Source organism: Cupressus sempervirens, chromosome 3 (assembly GCF_028749045.1).
Source record: "Cupressus sempervirens isolate cs-2001-9-10 chromosome 3, ASM2874904v1, whole genome shotgun sequence".
Lineage (NCBI taxonomy): Eukaryota > Viridiplantae > Streptophyta > Pinopsida > Cupressales > Cupressaceae > Cupressus > Cupressus sempervirens.
The window spans coordinates 225,353,781-225,372,993 of NC_143120.1; positions in this window are offsets into that span (position 1 = coordinate 225,353,781).

A 19,213-nucleotide genomic window follows, 5' to 3' on the forward strand; every position below is an offset into this window, starting at 1 on the left:
TATTAATAACATACTCAAAGATACAAAGGTTGGTCAAACTAAGCAACATTAGAAGTATAAGATGGAACAAGGTTGACTGCAAAGCTTAAACTAAGTTCATCAGTAGGTGTCAAGCAAGCTAGTTTAAGCCGAGAAAATTCTCAGTTGGAGTTGAGCAAAAAGGAAAATCTAGTGTGTGCCGAGTGAAGTTCAAGTGCCAAGCAAAGTAGCAGGTATCGAGCATCAGAAAATCTTAGTAGGTGCCTAGTGAACTTTAGGTTCTGAGCATCAATGAAATGTAGTTGATGTCAAGTAACATAGTATGTGCTAAGCACCAATGTTTGAATAGGGCCGAGCTGCTACATTATTGGAAATGAAAAAGATTCACCAAATTTGAGTTGGCAAAGTTTTTACCTTGAATTTTGTGAACCAGTTGGAGGATAAGGATGATGAGCTGGTGGCACAAAATTTTATGTAAACTATTTTTGAGTGAATTCAAGAGGATTCTTCATTATGTTTCTAGAAGAAACAAAATATGGGTTAGATTCAATGAATCCTAACTAATCCATATGAATTGAAATTAAAAGAGGGAAGAGTTGAGTGGGAAAGGCATTCTAGATGTCTATTTAAGCAATCATAGACCAAGAAGCAAGAGCTACTAGTGTGGCAAACTGTGAAGTGGTTGAAAGGGTGTCAAGGAAAAGACATCTAGGAGAAGGAAGAATAGAACATAGAGAATCTTCTTCAACAAGTGGTCAAGAAGAGATAATTGCACTAGTACATTGAGCATGGAGACTCAAGGAGGCTAAGCTTGAAAGGAGGGGAAGCTGTCAGATTTACAAAGATTGAAAACCAGGAAATCTTATGAACTAAGAAATGATCTAAAATTTGCAAGTTAAGTTGTATGTTTTAATCAAGTCAAAACCCCTTATTGTTACTCTGTAGCAATTGTATCAATTAGGGTAAAAGGAAAATTATATGGACATAGGTTGGTTTAATAGCCATTTGTGAATGCTTTAACAAGGTGACATTCCAATTGAATGATCTAAAGTCCTCTAACTAGGCCCACTTCTAACAAGATGGTTAAATCCTTTAACCAAGTCACGTTTAATAGTGTTTTGTAAGCCTTTTATAGGATAGGCCTTTCATAGGTCATCACTTCATAAGAGTGTAAAATTTAGTAGCATGTTACTAGTGGTTTTTCCCAAATTGGGTTTTCACGTAAATCACTATGTGATGTGTTGATCTTTTTATGTGTTATGCTTGCATGTTGATTTACAATAACTTGTTGAATAGTAAAGTTAAAGCTTGGATGAATGAATAGTTATATGGGCACACTTTACTTGATGAAAAGTTTGAATAGGACATTTGGACCTTGAATAATTGATTCACTCCCCCTGCCTCTCAGTTATTCTAAAGCATTTCTAACAAAAAAAAATTCCAAATTTTTCCAATTAACTTATCTTATTGGTGTGCCTAAAAAATCCATAGATGACAAATAATGCATGATAATCCTCTCTCTCTCTCTCTCTCTCTCTCTCTCTCTCTCTCTCTCTCTCTCTCTCTCTCTCTCTCTATATATATATATATATATATATATATATATATATATACATGCACATGTTTTCACACACACACACTTATTATTATTCCTATGATACTAATATTTTATATGCTATTGGATTATAGGTGCCATCAAGAGTAGAAATGCATGGAGATAGAATTTTTTTAAAGAGAAAAATGAAGACAATTCTATGCTAGTTTTGACTCTAATGTTAGAAATTCTTTAGAATAACTGAGGGGGGGTGGCTTAGTTATTCAAAGTCCAAATTTCCTAATAAAAAATTTTCATCAAGTAATGTGAGCCCATTTAAACTATTCATGCATCCAAGCTTGAACTTTCCTACTTAGCAAACTAAAAGGGTGAACCCATAATGGGTTCCACTTTAATGGGACGAAGAGAAATACCAAAAACATTTGGAAAGACGAGAACATGTGTAACATATGTTTGCAACAAACATATATTTATAAAGTGTTCGCTGCGAACATATTATTATGTATTATTGTATGTTCATTGTGAACATGTGTTATTTATATGTATGCAACCAACATTCAAAAGTCAATTTCTGGTGTCTAAAAATTCCATTTTAACCCATTTTTTTGTCATTTTATAGTGTTCATTGTTCATGGGTTGGAGTGAATGTGTGGTCTTCATCAACGTCACCCTATCATTTTCCTTCAGATTCTCCTCTCCAGGTATGTCTATATATTATTATTTTAATGTTTTTAATATTTTTAATGTTTTGAAAGCATTTTAAAATGTTCTTTAAGCATATTTTAATGTTCTTTAAACATTTTTAATGTTTTCAAAGCATTTTTAAATGTTTTTAAAGCATATTTTAATGTTCTTTATGTTTTTAATGTTTTCAAAGCATATTTTTATTGTTTATTTATATTAAACTTAATTATATTAATTTAGAAAACATTACAAAAATATTATATCAAAAAAAATTAGAAAAAAAAATTAGAAAACATTATAAAAAACATTAATTTGAAAAAAATTAGAAAACATTAGAAAAAATATTAGAAAAATATTAGAAAATTTATAATAATATAAATTTTAAAAATCATTAGAAAAAAACATTAGAAAAAGAATTAGAAAAAACATTAGAAAAAAATTAGAAAAAACATTAGAAAAACATTAGCAAATTTATAATAATATCAAATTTAGAAAAAAATTAGAAAAACATTAGAAAATTTATAATAACACAAATTTTAGAAAACAAATTTAGAAAATCATTAGAAAATTTATAATAATTTAATTTAATTTAGAAAAAAAATTAGAAAAACATTAGAAAAAATATTAGAAAAATATTTTTTTAAAATTAAAAAATTTATAATAATATAATGTATTAAAAAACAAATTTATAAAAATATTAGAAAAAATGTTACATTTAAATATTAGAAAAAAATTAGAAAATATATTTAAAAATTAATAATGTAGAATTTTATATTAGAAAACAACAAGAAAATAAATTAGGATTTAAACATTAGAAAAATATTTCAAAAAATATTACAAAATATTTTTAAAAATATTAGTCTGGAAAATTAGAAAACATTAGGAAAATATTAAAAAATATTAAAAAAACAATAGTTTAGAAAATAAAATTTAGAAAAATATTTTCAATATTCATATAAATTTATTAATGTTAATGTACATGTTATTGATTTTTTAATACATCTTAATCTTTTATTTTTGTGTATATGTTTTATTCATGTTTCTATATATGTTATTCATCTTAATGCCTTATTCATGTTTATGTGTATGTTATTCATCTTTATGCACCTTAATCTAAACTGTGTAATTAACTATATTTAATGGCATACATCTTAAGGGGAGATCCTAAATTATACATAAGAATGTAGACTAAAATATACTTATTTTAGTTCATAGATATATGTATATATGCTAATGTTAAATGTACAGATGTATGTATGTTTTCAATATTCATGTTTATAAATGTAAATGTCAAATTCATCTTAATGTTTTAATCTTAGAAGTGTAATTAAATGACATGTCTTAAGGCTCCAGATCCTAAATTATACATGTAAGAATGTAGATTAAAATTTATTTTTAATTTTGAACATAGATGTATCTATGTTTGTTCATGGTTAAAAGTAGGTCCATGTACATGTTCTCAATAAATTCACATTTTTATATGTACATATATTAACTATTGATCTTAATTTGTCTTATAACTAAGTGTAATTAACTATATTTAATGACATGTCTTAAGGGGAGATCCTAAATTATACATAAGAATGTAGATTAATGTGTATTTTATTTCATAAATGTACATTTAAATATGTTCATGTTAAATTTAGACACATGTATGTTTTCAATATTCATGTTTATGTATATATGTTATTATTTTTAATGCCTTTTAATCTAAGTATATAATTAACTATATAATTCAAGGACATGTCTTAACTTGGGGAGATCCTAAATTATACATATATAAGAATGTAGATTAATTTGCATCTAGGTAATAATATAACATACATATACATACATAAGAACATATAACTTAGAACATGTATGACCTAAAGAATATGTGTTACAACATTTAATTAATAAAAGTTAATTATAAGAACATAACTTGATTATAATATACACACATAAAGAATGTATATCATATAATCTAATGTTCATGTACAGATTAAATTTTAACTCTTAAACCTTAATTCTAAACAATAGTCCTAAATACTAAACCTGGTAATAATCCTAACTGTGAAACCCTAATCATAAATTATAACCTATAATCTTAGATGCACACTTGAAACCATAACTCTTAAATCTCAATTTGAACCGTAGAGGTCTAAATGATAAACCCCAACATTAAATAGTAAATCATATTTTAATACTTGATCCTATCTTTAATTATAAATATTAAAACTATGTGTTAAAACCATAATCCAAAATCTTATCCCTAATACAAATCCTAACCCTCATAACCATACTTCTAACAACATGATGTAAACCCATACCCTAACTCTCTAACCATACTTCTAACAATGATGTAAACCTATAACCTAGAACCCTAATTATAATAATAAATCATAAATGTTAAACCATGACCCTAAATTATACTAAACCCTAATCAAGTTGTATGTAGACTAACATCCTAAAATGTTAAATTTAAATGCTAAACTCTAATTCTAAAAGCTAGCTATATAAACTAATTTAAAGTACTAAATCATAATTCTAACCCTAAACATAAATTATGGTAAACCCTTATACTAGATGATAAGCCCGGGCCCTTATCCTAAATTATAACCCCTAATAATAATCCTAGATCCATAAATTTAAACCCTAATGTACAAACCATAACCCTAAAAATAATACTAATACAATTGTCAACCCATATCCTAACCCTATAAATAATACTAATAGAAATGTAAACGCAATGTACCCTAACCCTAGAATCATAACTATAACCCTAAATCCTAAATTCTAAAGCCTAATTTACTAACCCTAATTGATAGACTATAATTTGTACTCCTAAGGTCTTCAACCAAATGATCCTAACCCTAATCATGGTCTCAATCCTAAATCATAACCCTAAACATAATCCTAACTCTAATCCTAAACCATAACTAAAATTTAATTATCCAAACCCCAACCCTAACCTAACCAAACCCTAACCCTAATTATTATCTAGACTCTAACCCTAACTTGAAGATCTTAAAATTTAATTTCTAAACCCTTATATTATAAATGATAATTTACCCTAAATCATAATCTTGAACCAAATCATAAAATTCATGTATGCTAAAGTACCCTTATCCTAAATTCTTAACCATATGTGGATTATTAATCCCTAAATAATGCTAAATTATACTCATATAAACCTTAACAATGTCATAACCTGTCCTAAATCTTACCCTAAAATTGAGCCTAATTATAACCCTTACACTAAAACCCTATTTCAAAACCTAATTGAGACCTAGAACTTACATAAAATTAAAACAAGTTGACCTAGGAATCCTAAATTATAATATTACATTCAAGAGATGCATGCCATACATAAACGCATGTACTTGTACATGAAGTATGACCCTTGTTTTAAATGATCTATGTTACCCAACGTGAAATCAAAACCTCAACATTATCCTTTAAGAATTTAATATAAATAATTTATTACCCTAATTGAACTCTAATAATACCCCCCAAAGTATAATAAAATCCTAACAATAAACTAGAACAATAACCAAACTCTCAACTTTAAAGTTATCTTCAACCCTAACTATAAATCAAATACTTTCCCTCTAATTTGCACCTTATCCTACTTGCTAACCTTAACTCTAACCTTAATTTTCCTTAAATCATAACATTAATTAAACTAATATATCCCTATTTTAACCCTAACTATAATATAATCTAAACTATAACCATAACCTAAGTTAACCCAACCCTAACATTCATGATAACCATACCCTAATTTGAATCCTAACAAAAGCTCAATTTGAATCATAAGGACCAAAATGATAAAAGCCCAGAGGTTGTTTGAACCTTAGTAGAAACTTTAATAAAAAATTATTTAGCCATCATATTAGACCTTGGACAACATATCTCATGATAAAAGATCAATTGAGATTCTTGTAAATGATTTAAAAACTAGTTTGGATAAAAGCTTGAAAATAAGGGATTAAAAAAGGTCTCAAAAGTTGACTTTTTTTTCCTCAAGATAACCTAAACTTGAACATCTATATGAAAATTTGGAGATACATGGTTTAAAAATTAGTATGACAAAAAATTGAGTGCACATGCATTTTTTATTTCATAAATCTAAATTATGATAATTTACAACATCTTTAATCAAAGGATACTAAATTTTCACTTATTTGAAAACAATTTACACATTAAAATACATTATTATATATTATGACATTTTGTTATTTCTATTTAAGGAAAATATAGAAAATCTAGCTAACTAATTTAACACATTTTTAATTAATAATAAGTAAATATATTATTGAACTTTCTTATTGTATGATTGAAAGTTTTTTTGGATATTTAATTAGTGTTAAATGAAATATAGAAAATCTAAGTTTACTTATATTATTTACTTATTATATTTACTTATTATTAATTAAAAATGTGTTAAATTAGCTAGATTTGAACTATATTTTCCTTATAGATATGACGTGCAATGTCATAATATATAATAAAGTATTTTAAGTGTACAATAGACATAGCTAATTTTTAATTAATAATAAGTAAATATATATAGTTAATTTAACACATTTTCATGTTTGAAAGTTCATTTTGAATAAATTATTGTTAAATGAAATATAGAGAAAATTTGTTCTAACTCTAAAGTTCTCATGTATGTGTACATGTATATGCATTCAATCATATATATTTAAATTTTATTAGATCATATATGTACATGTTATAGATTATCTAGACACATGTGTGATGTACATTCAATTACATGTATAATTTTTAATTAAAAATAAAAAATTTATATGTACAATCGATAGTTTAGCTCTTGATACACTTCTACATCTAGATATAGCTTCACACGATCAGCTTGTTGTGGCTCTTGGTGCGGCACTTGATGTAGTTCCTATTGTGGCTCTTGTCACGACACCTGCTACAGCACAGGTTGATGTAGTTCTTGTTGCAGCACCTGATGCAGTTCCTCTTTTGGCTTCTCATGTAGCTCATTGTGGTGCTCATGGTGGGGCTCATGCTACAGCTTGTGGTGGGGCTCATGGTGTACCTCAAGGTAGGGCTCGTCATGCAGCTCATGTTCTAGCTTCTAGTACAGCTCCTGGTGTAGCTCTAAGTGGTGTAGGTCCTGTCATGGCTCTTGGTGCAGCTCCTATTCCTCGTCAAGCTACACTTGCAGCTCCTACTAGAGGTCTTGCTACACCACCTCCATGCATTGATATTAATGCTTTATTTACATTTTTAGAGTAGGAGGTTGCTAGACTACAACAGTTTATATCATCCTCTGATGATGGTCTTTATAGAGACATATGTGCTATGATATGTAGAAGTTTACATGATCTAATAGCTAGATTTAGAGCTCACTATTCATTTACTCTTGACATATTAGCTTCCATATCTAGGGAGCTTAGGGATGAGATTTCAGGAGATGCATCCTTTGATGATGTCAAGAAGGTGACCCCCAAAGATGTCATTAAAAGAGAGCTCTTTCCAAGATACGAGGGAGCACAGGGTAGGGTGAGAGGCTACCAAGTGACACGATGCATAGATCTTGTTATTGCTAGCATGATTTATCCTCAATTCTTAGCTGCACATGGTTGTTATCCTAATAATGACTAGATACCTCTTTATTTTGCACAATAGTTGTATGTTGAGTTTCGCATGGGGCTCAATGTCAACTACTTGGATATTCCTGATTATTATGAATAGGAGTGTAACTGGATCATAGATCATGACCAATATCATAGTGCACATCATCTGCCACCTTAAGATGTCAAACAGCTTGTTGGATAGAGACTGTATCCCATGACTCCAGCACATGCGCCTATTGCAGATAGAGTTACATTGCTTCCCACAGAAGAGCAATTGACATTGTTGGACACATTGCATCTATGGCCACTAGTATCACATCTGATTCTATTGGTCATTATATTCATAGTCGACATCCTTATCCACCTGGTCAACCATCTTCAAAGGCATCTAGTAGCACTTTAGGCACCTCTAATGATGCATATATAGCTGTTGGGATAGCACTACTAGGTGATGTTTGTGGTCTTTTAGGACATCAGACACAAGATTTGGCATTGTATTTTTTGGAGGATATGTTGCACATTATTAGTTATATTTCCAATATACAGGATATTTTAGTTCACTCGGTGATGGATGTTGTTAGACATCATTAGAGCCTCAACATAGTCCCACAGACACAGGCCACCATACTAGTGACAAATGATACACTTATGCATAGCTCACAACATTCGACACTAGGCTCACGACACTCTATAGATGACTTGGGCATACAAGTTGGAGACGTCTATATGTATATGTATATGTATATGTATATGTATATGTATATATATATATGTATGTATGTATATATATATATGTATATGTATATGTATATATATATATGTATATGTATATGTATATGTATATATATATATGTGTATATATGTATGTATATGTATATGTATATATATATATATATGTATGTATATGTATATGTATATATATATATATATATGTATATGTATATATATATATATATGTATATGTATATATATATATATATGTATATGTATATATATATATATATATGTATATGTATATATATATATATATATATACATATATATATATATATATACATATACATATACATACATATATATATATATATACATATACATATATATATATATATATATATATATATATATATATATATGTGGTCAAGTACTTGAGTTTTAAATAGTTTGTTTAAAGTTATTTAAATGTTTCAAGTTCTATATATATATATGCAAGTTCTTATTTAATTTGAATGTACATGTACACATTTATGTATATATATGTTTAGATGGAAATCTAATGTATGTATATGTATATATAAATATTTTCAAGGCTTATTTGATGCACCTCAGCGAGAGGATGTATAGGAGACTCGATCAAAGGGTCATTATGTTCGTATGCGTCCTGAGGGGTCCCTCTAGTAGTAGATCTGTATATTTTTTTTGATGCATTTATATATTGGAGATAGTTTACATACACATATATGTGTACATTTTAGTACCTTGATGACATACATGCATACATATGTTTCACTATTTATTTGATTATTGAGTACTTCAGTAGTTAGATGGTCACACATGTATATATGAGTTTTTTATATTTTTCTACATACATGTATTTGTTCAAGATTTACAATTTGCATATGTACGCATTTCAGTTGTAGAGATATATTCTAGATCTATAGATGTTTATTCTTGAGGTCTGTGTATATGTGTATTATTTTTGTACTATAGCTATAGAACATGATCTTGAGACATGTACATGTTACATATATACATGTCTGTTATTTTTTTTATAGTACTTATAGTGGAACATTCTTCATCGATAAGATTATAGCTTTTAAACTTTAGATCTTATTGTCATCATTATAAAATAATCAAATTAACTTTTCCAAATATAGGTACTTCAATAGTTAAATATTCAAAGAAGTTCCTAATTGATCTATTAACCTAATTGAAAATTTTGAAAAAGAATAATAATTTAAATAGGGTGATTGAATTGAATTAATATAGGTGCTTAAAACTAATGAATTAACCTGGAAATGATTTAAATTATAAATTTAAATGTTCATTATATTTTAAAATTGTAATCATTATATGAAATAAACAATTAGAAGGACTAAAGATACATAAATTTGGTAAATCAATTAGTACTTGAATAAAGATGCAAAATTGTTATATCAATTAGTAGGAAGTTAGATAGATACATATTTCTTAAATTATCAATTACTAACCCGCTAAACATAAATATTAGTTTTATGTGAGTTAAAATATGTTAATTAGGTATGCCAATACATTATTTTAGAAAACTTTTACAAAATATAATATTTAAAAGCATATTAATTTAAACTAATTTAAACTTTAAGAGTATGACCGTAGATGTAATAAAGTTTTAACATTAAAATATATAGTTTTTTAATAAACTAACATTTGATAGCTATGAACTTATAATCTTACAATTTTAAAACCAAATTTAATTCACTTATGAAATTCAATAGTTTGAAAAAAAGTTGATAAATGAATTTAAATTATTAAATTCATCCATGGTACAATTAATTTATTATTAAATTATATTTCTTTTTAATAGACTAATGATAATTAAGAACTTATGATCGTACAATTAAAAACACATTTAATTCAAGATGGAATTCAATAGTTTCAAAAGAAATTGATATTTAAGAATTGCAACATATTAAATTATTTTTGATACATATCTATAGATAATGATTGTGTAAGTTCGAACTAACTTAGCCTATTTAAACATCAAGTTGTTAAATTATTAAATTCATTTATGGTACAATTAATATTATTAATTTATATAGGTTTTTAATAAACTATTGATAACTAAGACTATGATCATACAATTAAAAACACATTTAATTCAAGATGAAATTCAATAGTTTGAAAAGAAGTTGATATTCAAAATATTATAAAATAAATCTCAAATGTCAGTCCAACGATTATGTACACTTATAACATGTCATATCTTCTCATGATCTTCACTATCTAGTCTCCACTTATGACATGCATGTTTAACTTTGATTGGATGTAGACAAAGCCCGATAGCAATGACCAGGTCGTTGTATTGTAAAACCTTGTTGTTAGGTTGATAGTCAACAAAATGTATTCCATGCTGGACTATTTGGTCTTGCTTCAAATATGTTCCCTCTATCACAAAAAAACTTGCACCACAAATTTAAGTATTTTAAAATTTGATAAATATAAAGTTACCTATATATATATATATATATATATATATATATATATATATATATATATGTGTGTGTGTGTGTGTGTGTGTATATGTATATATATAAAGTTACCTATGGGGAACAACATTCCATCACTTTCATCAAGGTCATATAACTTTTTCCTCTCTATAGTACATCACAATAAATAATAACTAACACCTTCATAATTTCCAAGCTCAGCAATCACTGCAAAGATATTTCCTACATAACAAGTATACATGTGTATGTGTACAGTGCATATATAAGATAATTAAATAACACTTGTTCAAATTAATTTTTATGATACTTACCCACTTTTACCAATCTAGAGATATGATAATAATCATTAGAAATCAATGGAATATCATCAAAAATTTTATCATCTTTATCAAATGTATCACTAACATCAAGTGGTACCGAAATCCATGCACCTATATATCCACATGCTTGATTGATGCATTCTTCATAATCTTCATTAATGCAATTGTCACAAAAACATGAATATTCTCCTGTCTTCAATGTCTAATTACAGTTATCCTCTTGCAACCATGCATGCTTTTTCTTTTAACACCTAAAAGTTCATTAAATTGAAATTATTGACAAATTAAATTTAAACTTCAACGAATTGAAAATTAAAACTTAACAATAAAATTTTATAGCTTAATTGCATAAAAATTAAATAGATGTACATATCCATACCTATTATCTCCCAAAAGACTCTATATGGTACCTTTCGACTCACTATTGATGATGTCTTGACCTCATCTAATGCAAAATGTGTCCTACACCATTCAACAACATCATGTGGATCATTTACATGAACTCCTTGATAATTCATTTGATACTTTCACATAGCATGTTTGATGCAAGCTCCAGCACCATCATGTTCACCTTTTCCATGACCACTCTCAAAGAAATTCCATATGTGTTTAATATTCTCATTGCGATGATATCTACATAATGCATAAAATGGTCTAGATGATTTGAACTATGTAGCACATCCATCAGAACAAACATAATTTTTATCAACATTTATGTTTCTTTTTTTCAAATAATAAAAGAAGATATTGAAGCAATGTTTGACATAGTGAATGTCATTTTTTTATCATCACTTATATCAAGATGATATTCCTTTTTAATTACTCATGCTTGGACTGTACTCTGAACACCATCCAAATCTAATTGTGCATGTCTATAACAAACATGTACCATAATAGTGACCTACTTAGAAAATTAATAATATGATTGAATTGTTTTCTGATGAACAAAGGAATAGTTCTCTGCAAAATCAACAATTGATACAATCATTCCAAGTGGGAAATTATCTCTCAAAGTTTGAAACTGTTATGCTTGTCACTTTGCAAAAAATGCATGATGAATGTAAGGTTGAATCATATTCTTAAATTTATTCATAAATGTTAGAACAAGTAACTCCTCTTCAACATATTCCAACCTTTTTGTCTCTTTTCCCAACTTTGTTTCATTCTTGACATACTTTTAACTTTTGCAATTCAATTTTTTTGTTGCATCAATATTTTCAATTTTCAAAGGAAATAGAGCCAATTCACCACATGTTTCACATAATCCTTTAATGCAATTTATTTGACTAGCTAGAACATCTATTTTGTCACATAGAATGGATGATATAAACTCACTTCTCCTACTAGGAGGAGCAACATGAAAACAATATGTGTCCTCTACAAACTTTCAAAATACCTAATAGTGGAGATCAAACTCAATATGATGATGACAATAACATGTTTCAAACACTTTGTTTCAAACAACATTTGTACAACTTTTACATTAGGATGTTCACTACAAAATGACACATATAACTCATGATGTGTTGTGTCCAACTGATATTTTGTGTGATGTTCATATTGTCCAGATGCAATCCTATGCTTAATAACATCTCTACTATTTGATGAAGGATGAGTGTTATCAATCCAAAATGATATGATTAATTTTTTTAATGACTCTTCAATCCTATCATAATGAGGTGCTCTACACATGATTTCCCAATTTCCCTCCACAGTACTATCATCTTCTCTTAACATATTTTCTCATTTTTTTCCTACTAAAACCCATTTCAGACAAAATTGAAGATATTTGTCTATTTTGGATCATATTCTTATTACAGACATCAACATCACTTTTCTTGCCACAGACTTATCTTTAGTTTGAGAGTATTTTCCTATGCTTCTCAAACCTTGTTTAACATTTTCAATCAGATCAGTTTGCATGCTAGAAAATTTTCTCTTTTTTGATGTTGTGTCTACACCTAACAATTTCAATCCCTCTTGCAACTTCTTTTGTGTAAGAAAAAGTGAAAGTAACAGAGCTTGTTCAAGTGTTTTAGTGTTATCAAATTGAGCCATAATTTCTTTTATCTTCTTATTCATTGACCTTTTCTTAGACAAACTTAATGGTTTAATAGTAGGTGCAAGTCTTCTCAATTTATCCACATCCATTTTAAGTAAATGATCTAATTCTTTTGGAGAAATAACATTCTTTATAGATTGAGAAATATTTAGGAGTTCATCCATACCAATTCCCAAGACTTGATCTTGACCCTTCTCTGACTTTTGTTACTAGAATTTCTACAGGGAGTGATCTTGAGCCTTCTCCAACATCCATTGTTTGAGATTCTACAGGGAAAGATTTTGACCCTTCTCTGACTTCTGTTATTTGAACCTCTATAGGGAGTGATCTTGAGCCTTCTTCAACATTCATTATTTGAGATTCCATAAGGAGTGTTCCTGACCTCTCTCCCATATGCACTTCTTCTACTTCTACTGAGCCTTCTTGAACATTTCCTTCACCTTGTTTAATTCGATGATATCATGCCACAATCTTCTAAAGTTTTCTTTGTTTTGCTTCATCAGATCTCTTTCTTGCATATTTGCTTTGCCTTTCTTTCTTGTTTCCCATTATAAAAAATAAAATAAAAATAATTTACCCCTTTTCTCAAGATAAATTTCACACAATAATCATGTAAAAATTTTGTTGTATGGATTTGCTTGTTGCTGTCACTAATTTAAACTACTTGTTAGAAGCTGACGTCAAGTTTTTTATTTTTTAATGTTCGTGTGAACATAATAAATTAGATATTTTTGCATGAACATATCATGTTAAATTTTTGCTGGTTGAGAAATTATATCCTCTATGTTCGCTACAAACATATTTTCACACCGAACATGGAAAATATGTTTGTAGCGAATGCTATATTCATAGCAAATGCTCAAAACTAAGAATATTTTGCCCCCTTTTTCTTAATTTTTTTTTTTGCTCTTTTCACACAAATAATTGTAGAAGAATGATGTCCTACTATAAACTAAAAATGTCAAAATGCGTTGCTCAGAGTAAGCTTTCCAATGACTATAATTGTAATACATATTTTAATAATTAAGACTTTCAAATATGAGTTTAACTCATCATAGGTTCATTACTGATTGAACATCAACTGACTTTGACACTTTGGAAAAATTAGCAAATTAGGTCAATTTTTTTTTGAAAAATATGTAGGAAATAGCTTATTACAATTGCTTTCTATTCAAAAAAAAAAAAAAAAATTATAAATTGACATCAAATTATCTATGTCAAAACAAATGTATGTCTAAATTATGATTGGTGTCACATCAAAACTTCATAAACTATACAATATTCAACCAAAATGAATCAAACCAAATGCATCCTCTAGATATTGATGTTACAAGTCTAATGCTGAAATAATTACTTTATTATCATTTCAAAAAAAAAAAATGTTATATGTGTCAAATAGATTTTTACTCTTTAAAAATATTGAATTTTATTATGTACCACTTTTTGAAGCAGATGAAATAATTGACATAAATAATATTTTTTTTTAGATTAATAAATATGGTAACAAAGTAGGCAAAGAGTACTAAAAATCACTAGTTTATGTCATCTTTAAATTTTTTATAGTTTTAGAGATATAGTCTCTCGAACATGAGGTTTTTTGCAAAAATATTGATTTCAGTGTTAAAATTGGCCAAAAAGTGGAACCCATTATTGTGGGATCACCCAAAATTCAATATGCAAGTATAACACATGAAGAATCAACAAATAACATAGTGATTTATGTGAAAAACCAATTTGTGAAAACCCACTAGTAACATGCTACTCAATTCTCACTCTTTTGAAGTGATGCCCTGTGAAAGACATGCCCTGTTAAAGACTACAACACATTGTTGAATGTGACCTAGTTAAAGGATTTAACCACCCTATTAGAAGTGGAATTGGTTAGAGGACTTTAGAACATTCACCTAGAATGCCACCTTGTTAAAGGATTTACAAATGGCTTTTAAATCAACCTAAGTCCGTAGGATTTTACCCTAACTGGCACAATTGTTAGAGAGTAACAATAAGGACTTTTAACCTAATACAACTCATAATTTAACTTATAGATTTTAGATCTTAGTTTAGCTCATAACATTACTTGGCTTCTAGTCTCTTATTTTCTCACAACTTGTCCTCCTTTCAAGCTTTGTCTCCTTGAGTCTCCATGCTCGATGTACCAGTGCAATCTCCTATATGGCCACTTATTGAAGTAGAGTCCCTATGCTCTATTCTTCCTTCTTCTCAATGCATTCTCTTTGACACCCTTCAACAACTTTGACCCAGCAACTCTAGCTTCCTAGCCTATGACTCCTTAAATAGAAGTTTGGAATCCTTTTCTACCCAAGTCTTCCCACTTTCAAGTTCAGTTCGGATGGATTAGGTAGGATTCAATGAATCTACCCCATATTTTGTTCCTTCTAGAAACATCATGAAGGATCCTCCTAAATTCACCCAAAAATGGTTTACCTAAAATTTTGTGCCTCCAGCTCATTATCCTTATCCTCCATCTAGTTCACAAAATTCAAAGTAACAAACTTGTTAGCTCAAATTTGGCAAATCTTTGACTTCTCAAATAATGTAGCTGCTCGACACTATTGAAATTCCGGTGCTTGGCTCATACTATGTTACTTGGCACCAACTATGTTTTACTGATGCTTGACACCTACTGTGGATTCACTCGGCATCCACTAAGTTTTTCTAATGCTCAACACCTATTAGTTGCTCAGCACCTAAACTTGCTCGGCTCCTTTTCTATCACTTGGCACTCACTAGATTTTACATACATTTGGCACTAATTGAAAATCTACTTTGCATGAATGAGCCTGCTCAACACTCACTAATGAACTTAGTCAAGCTTTGTAGACAGCCTTGTTACAACTTATACTTCTAAAGTTTCTAAGTGTAGCCAAACTCTATTTCTTCAAGTATATTATCAATACATCATTTTACAATTGTCTTAATTGATCCTTGTAATTCATTACAAAACCATAACTCAATCTTTCCCTTAGGTGCTTTTGGTACATCTTGTTGATCAAATCCTCTTCATCAATCAACTAAGTGATAGTACTTGGATCTTATAAGTAATTGCCATTCTAGCAAATAGTAGGTTTGACATCAGTGACAAAATAATGATTGAAAATATTCTTTATCAACAATCTCCCTCTTTGAAAACAATATTCCTTCTTCAACAATGATTTTTTCAACTAGATTTTCAATAATCTCCCTCTTTATCATTGATTGCAAACCAAACTGATCAACCAAATTATCAAAATGCTAACTAGGTTAAAATAGTAAATCAAATGCCAAAAAGAAATTGTGTTACCATTGGTTTTTACATCTCCCTCTTTGATCTTCTATCCTAATTTATTTGCTTCTACTTCTCCCTCTTAGCTGTCATTTCCCTTTTTTTTTCTTTTTTTCTATTTCTTCTTCCTCTACATGTCTGATTAATTCTACTCTTCTTAACTATTATTTCTTCCTCTTACATTGTGTTCCTTCAAATGTACCATGCCATCATTCTTTCTCTACAGATTTTCTTTTTTGTATGCATTGATCAATTTTTCCTATTCTAGTATCAACTACTTCTTCCTTTGATTCTATAAATGGGTATGTGCAGGATCATGGTCAACCAAACCATGCCCTTAAGTGGCAATAAAAAATCAAAAAATTAGGGTTATATCAACTTGATGTGCAATTTTCTACTTGTTATTAACTTTATATCAAAAAGTTGAGAGAAAAGAATCTCTAGCAAATTTAATCTAGTTTCTAAACTACTAGGACTTATCTCCAAAAAATTAGAATTGACTGGTCAAAATTTTTAATTTTAATACAACATTACAAAAATTTTAGAACAAAAATAAGAAGTAGACGTATGTTTGACCACATTAATCAAAATCAAATGATAATATTTGTTAATAATATTCTAGATATAAGTAGTAGACTCATACCTGGATGTGACACATCTTTTTGAGTATTTTTATTCTAAATAAATGATTAATGATTAATTTTTGACTTTAGTATTTTTGGAATAAAAAAAACTCTCGTGTCTGACCACCTTAACTAATTCAAAACTCTATAAAATTTAATTTTTCATTCTTTTTCCTTATAGTAGAAGAAACATAGAATGTGATGCATCATTTGGATTTAAAAATTGTTGTACCATTTGAAAGTTATAGTTGTTTTTCAGGTAGTGTGTCGGTCAACACTTTGTATGTAACTCCATTAGAATTTAAGTAATAATTACTTACTACACTCATAATTTGACAAATCTTACATTTATGGAAAGATAAGAACATTCTTAAGAAACCCATTTCATTTCGTCAAATTTTGGTGAAAAAAAGTTGTTAGGTACATGTTTGATGTAAAAATCAAATAAAAATAGGCCAAAAGTACATTTTTAGGAATTTTTAAAGTTGACCATATAGGTTTGGTATCAAAAAATATAGTAGACCTTATAAAGATATTAATTGTTTCCATTTATTATCAAGGTGGGTCTAAAAAAAGTTGGAATAGATTTTGAAATGGTTTGAGATATTTTAGAACTACAAAATTTTCACATCACCACTTTTTGGCACACCATGATCTTGCACATGCCCAAATTTTATCAGTTTCTACTATTTCTCCCTCTTTGACAATAATGCCAAAGACACACTATTTCAACATCTTAACATGCAAGTGTAGCATTTGCAAGCACTCCAATTTATCCCTCTATCACCTTGCTTGCGACTGATTCAGAACTTCAGTACTTTGATTACTTCAGGAAAAATTCCTAAAGTAAGTATCCTCCACATCAATTTGTAATATTTCATCATTCAACTCATTTGATGTAGGAAAGTCTTGTTGTTGTTCAAATAGCCTTGGATAGAGGTAGCACCCCTAACTTACGTCTAAGATACTCAAATGCATCTTTAGGTACTGCTTTTGTGAACATGTCAGCAATCTATTCCTTTGAACTGACATATTCCATCCTTGCTTATCTTCCACCAATTCTCTTACATAGTGATATTTAATTGCAATATGCTTTATTTTTGGCATGTATCATAAGATTCTTTGATATGTTGATGGCACTTGTGTTATCATAGTAGAGTATCACAGGTTTAGTTACCTCTTCCTTCATACCTTGCAATAAATGTTTGATCCATACAATATTGGTGCAATTGATAATAGCAACAACATACTCAACTTCTACTATGGATTGTGAGGTACAACTTTTCTTTTTGCTAGTCCAAGTAACAAATCTTTTACCTAAGAAAAATGCTCCTCCACTGGTGCTCTTTCTATCATCAATATTACCTCCCCAGTCTACATCAGTGTAGACTTTCAACTCAAACTTTTCACTCTTCTTGTAATATAATCCAAAGTCATAAGTCCCTTTTAGGTATCTCTATATTCTTTTTATTGCCATTGGATGATTTTCTCTTGGGTTAGTAGAAAATCTTGGCACTATTCCAACAACTAATGCAATGTCTAATCTACTATGTACAACATACTGGGTATGTGCAAGATCATGGTCAACCAAACTATGCTCTTAAGTGGAAATTAAAAATCAGAAAATTAGAGTTATTAATTGTTATTAATTTATATCAAAAAGTTGAGAGAAAAGAATCTCTAAAAAATTTAATCTAGTTTCTAAACTACTAAAACTTATCTCAAAAAAATAAAAAATTGGTTGGTCAAAATTTTGAATTTTAATGCAATATTACAAAAATTTCAGAACAAAAATAAGAAGTAGATGTATGTCTAACTACCTTAAGAAAAATCAAATGATAATATTTTTTAATAATATTCTAAATATAAGTAGTAGACTCATGCCTAGATGTGACACATATTTTTGTGTA